The 5,001-nt window shown below is 41.7% G+C and overlaps 1 pseudogene; it reads left to right on the top strand.

Annotated features, from left to right (window-relative positions):
• The first annotated feature begins 3,147 nt into the window (after window positions 1-3,147).
• Window positions 3,148-4,272, top strand: LOC132414432 (protein farnesyltransferase/geranylgeranyltransferase type-1 subunit alpha pseudogene; annotated as a pseudogene).
• Window positions 4,273-5,001: the final 729 nt, after the last annotated feature.

Here is a 5,001-nt window from a genome sequence, read left to right as displayed (position 1 = left end):
GTATTTCCTCATAATTAGATTCAGGTTATGCATTTTTGGCAGGAATATCATATCCAGAAGTGATGCTGTATACTTCTCCATGCATCCTATCAGGAAGCACATGGTATCTAGTTGTCCTGTTGCTGATGTTAATTTTGATCACGTGGTTAAGGTGGCATCTGCCGAGGTTCCCCACTCTAAAGTTATTAATTGTAGGGAATTCCCTGGCAGTCCAGTGGTTAGAACTCCTTGCTCTCACTGCCGAGGGCCCAGATTCAATCTCTGGTTAGGGAACTAACAACCCACAAGCTGTGCGGTGCAGCCAAAAAAAAAAAGTTGTTAATTGTGAGGCGAAAATAATGTGTCTTGTGGGGAGGGACTTTGAGACTATGTACATATCCTGTTTCTCCTCGAACTTCTGCCTATTAGTTTTAGCATTCAGTGATCATTCTGGCCCCAAACAATTATTACTATGGTGGTTGCCAAGTAGTGATACGTATTGTTTTGTTTCTTACATTTTTGTTTGTAAAATTCATCTATATTTTTGTGTCTAATTCTAGTTTATATCATTCCATTGTTTGAATTATACCACCATTTATTTATAATTTTATTGGTGATAGACAATTTGGGGTGTTTATACTTTTAAGTAATTTTTAAAAATCTGTAATGAACATTTTGTACATAGATCCTGGTGCATATAATAACACACCTATCTAGGGCCACTATCGTTGCCACTAGCCACATGTAGCTATTGAGCACATGTGGCTAGTGTGGTTAGTCCAAATTGAGATGTGGCATAAGTATAAAATACATACCACATTTCAGGACTTTCCTGGCAGTCCAGTGGTTAAGACTCTGCACTTCCAGTGCAGGGGGCGCAGGTTTGATCCCTGGTCGGGGAAAAAAGGTCCCACATGCCTCGTGGCATGGCCAAAAAACAAACAAACAAACAAGAAACCCACACCACATTTCAAAGACTTAATATGAAAATAAAGTAAAATATTTTATTCATGTTTATGCTCATTACACGTTCGTATGATATTTTGGATTTTGGGGTTAAATAAAATATACAAAACCCCCTTACAGGGATGAATAAGACTTGCTTCATCCAAGGACACTTTCCCTTTCTGAGCCAGCCTGCATCCAATGACTGGTCGACACGGGGGTATGAAGTCCTGTCTCCTTGCCCCAACTCAGGACCACTCTAAAGGTCCACCCACTACAATGTTTATAAACATTTGTAATATTTATTCCTTCCCCTAAAAGTGAACTTGTTTTGAGTTTTTTCCACCTCATTTTGTCAAATTGTAAACATGTTCGTTAAAAATGTCATAAGCATAATTATGAAAACTTATTTTTGAATATATTTTTGAGAAAAGTTTCTAAAAGGTGGAAAATACGTTTTTACCTGGAAATTGAGTAAACAAGGTGTTTGTGTTCCTAAGAAAGCCTATGGAATTACTCATAGGATCTATGCTAAGACTCATGGCTACTGAAACTCCACAGCTCCTCTAGTGAATGTTTTAGTACAAATGCCTGGCCTTCTGAGAGTTTTCCAGCATTGAGCAAAGCATCAGGCTCCCATGGGAAGGTGTCAAGTTGAGTTTTCTACAGAAAACTGCAACATCCATACCAGATTGTTAGGTGGCTCCAACCTTCTCGTGCAGATCGGAGGAAGAAAATTTTGCTAGCAGAGGCCACAGACATACAGTTCTGGGCTACTATACTTTTCAAGGTACTGTACTGTAAGATTAAAAATGTTTTCTTTGTTTTTTGTTTGTTTTATTTGTGTGAAAAGTATTATAAACCTATTACAGTACAGTACTATATAGCCAATTGTGTTACTTGGGTACCTAGGCTAACTTCGTTGGACTTAATGAACAAATTGGACTTACAAATGCGCTCTTGGAATGGAACTCATTCGTATGTAGGGGACTTACTGTACTGGCTAGGAGTCTGCAGTGGCTGAGATAGAGAGGGACTGGATCTTCAGACAAGATTATATGTCCCTTTCATCCATGCCCTTCTCTATTTTTTTGCTCCCTGCTTAACTTGCTGAAGGAAAAAGGATGTCAATTTGCATTAAACAAGTGTGGTGCTTTCAGTAACTTCTCTTGTTTTGCCTACCTTTTGACATTGTGAACCCAAGGGTCTCAGGTTTAACCTTGAGTTAATACTCTTAAAATATCTAGCTTCAGAACGGCCCAGTCAGCTGAGGCCCTCACTGAGACTTCATCATAGCTCAACGTCTCCCTCTGCTCGACCTGCTTCCTTTCCTTCTCTTCCATAGATGTTGATCCTAAGAACATTCCCTAATAAAAGCTTTGTACATTAATTTTTGTTTCAGAGTCTCCTTCCTGGGGACCTCAGCCTGCGACACTTCACTTCAACGATTTCTTGGGAAGCCCCACCAAAGTGAGGGCATAAATGAAGAAGAGGAAGACATTGGATACAGGAAAAAGGAGAACCATCATAAAGGAAGAGCAAAGGGAATCTCTAGGATGATGGTAAAGAGAAAGCTAAGGATGCAACTAACAGAAGGCAACCAGTCCAGATAGAAGCAGTTCTGAAAGCTACAGAAGACACTTCAAGATGATGAAATCGATAGCATAACTGGTACAGTTGAACATGCTGAGAGGAGATTTGGACAAATGGTAAAGAGTTTGGAGTTGAATTAATTATAAGTATTTAAAAGTTAACAATGAGAAACAAGGCAAATAATCTAGGGAAAACAAAAAAAAATTGTACAGGGAAGGAAATCACAGTGTTATATTGGCTCAGTTGTGAACAGGGTTTAAAAAGTGATGAAATTGTAAACCTTGAATATTGCTCTAGCCACAGTTATAATTATACTGAAGGCAGACTAGGAAGATTATTTATGTAGGGAGAAGCGATATAGGAAATATAAATCTTCATTCTCCTCAGTGGCAGTCAGTAGATAACTCCTAAAATTGAAAAATCAAACATTGCATTTGGAGAATACAGATAAATACTAAGAGAATCTGGTAAAGGAGATGAAAGTGATTCCCTCTGGGGAAGAGACTGCTCTTTTTTACAAGTGTGAAAACCTTTTTCACTATTCAAACTATAGGAATGTCTGTCTTTGATAAGAATAAATGTAATAGGGGCGGGGCCTCCGCCGCCTCCTCCGCGGCGGGCCGAGGAGCGATGGCGGCCGCAGACGGCGTCCGGGCGGCTGCGCAGGGCGGGGAACCTGGTCAGCCCGACACGCAGCCGCCCCAGCCGCCGCAAGAAGAGGTGGCGGCGTCCCCTATGGACGAAGTGTTCCTGAGCCTGGACTCGCCCACCTATGTCCTGTACAGGGACAGGGCAGAATGGGCTGATATAGATCCAGTGCTGCAGAATGATGGCCCCAATGCAGCGGTCCAGATCATTTATAGTGAAAAATTTCAAGATGTTTATGATTATTTCCGGGCTGTCCTGCAGCGTGACGAGAGAAGTGAACGGGCTTTTAAACTAACCAGAGATGCTATCGAGTTAAATGCAGCCAATTACACAGTGTGGTATTTTCGGAGAGTTCTCTTAAAGTCACTTCAAAAGGATCTACGTGAGGAAATGAACTACATCACGGCAAAAATTGAGGAACAGCCCCCAAAACTATCAAGTTTGGCAGCATAGGCGAGTGCTCGTGGAATGGCTGAGAGACCCATCTCAGGAGCTTGAGTTTATTGCTGATATTCTTAATCAGGATGCAAAGAATTATCACGCCTGGCAACATCGACAATGGGTTATTCAGGACTTTCACTTTTGGGATAATGAGCTGCAGTATGTAGATCAACTTCTCAAAGAGGATGTGAGAAATAACTGTCTGGAACCAAAGATAGTTCGTAATTTCTAACACCACGGGCTACAATGATTGTGCTGTATTGAAGAGAGAAGTCCAGTACACTCTGCAAACGATCAAACTAGTACCACATAATGAAAGTGCATGGAACTATTCGAAAGGGACTTTGCAGGATCGTGGTCTTTCCAAGTATCCCAACCTGTTTAATCAATTACTTGATTTACAACCAAGTCGCAGTTCCCCCAATTGCCTTTCTCGTGGACATCTATGAAGACATGCTAGGAAACCAATACGACAAGGAGGACATTCTTAATAAAGCATTAGAGTTATGTGAAATCCTAGCTAAAGAAAAGGACACTATAAGAAAGGAATATTGGAGATATATTGGAAGATCCCTTCAAAGCAAACACAGCACAGAAAGTGACCCATCTACAAATGTACAGCAATAACACCATCTAGAAGAACTTGATGGGATGCTTTTATTTTTGTAGGAGACTCTAATGCAGGAGTTAAAAACCAGAGCGATATTCCCTTTGCCTGTGGTGTAAAACGTACATTACACAGGTACTGCTTTTTAACATGAACTCAGTGTCGTGCTCCTTGGGTGCTGCTGCTATTCAGACTAGTTCTAAGTAATTTGGTTCTTGTTAAGCAGAGTAATTCAGGGGAGGGAGGAGAAACAGGAAGTCCCCAAAGGAACTTTTGGAGCCTTTCAACATTTACTGTAACCCCTTAGCATGAACTCCCCCTAAACGGTGTATGTCAAGATTTGCAGCGTTAATGTTTGCAGGTAACGCATATGTAAAGGATATGAGTCACTTACATTTCGGTTCAGAAAGCAGGGAATGCAGTTGTTACATTAGAGCTGCTCTGCCACACTCACAGTATCTTGCTATCACTGTAACCAACTAATGCCAAAAGAATGTTTTTTTTTGTTGTTGTTGTTGTTTTTGCGGTACACGGGCCTCTCATTGTTGGGGCCTTTCCCGTTGTGGAGTGCAGGCTCAGCGGCCATGGCTCACGGGCCCAGCCGCTCCGCGGCATGTGGGATCTTCCCGGATCGGGGCACGAACCCGCGTTCCCTGCATCGGCAGGCAGACTCTCAACCACTGCACCACCAGGGAAGCCCTGTTTCTCCCTTTTGGAATGAGAATGTCTGTCCTATGCCTGTCTCAGTATCGTATCTTGGAAACACATAACTTGTTTGGTTTCACAGG

Source organism: Delphinus delphis, chromosome 19 (genome assembly GCF_949987515.2).
Source record: "Delphinus delphis chromosome 19, mDelDel1.2, whole genome shotgun sequence".
NCBI lineage: Eukaryota > Metazoa > Chordata > Mammalia > Artiodactyla > Delphinidae > Delphinus > Delphinus delphis.
This window is presented reverse-complemented; position numbering and strand designations above follow the sequence as displayed.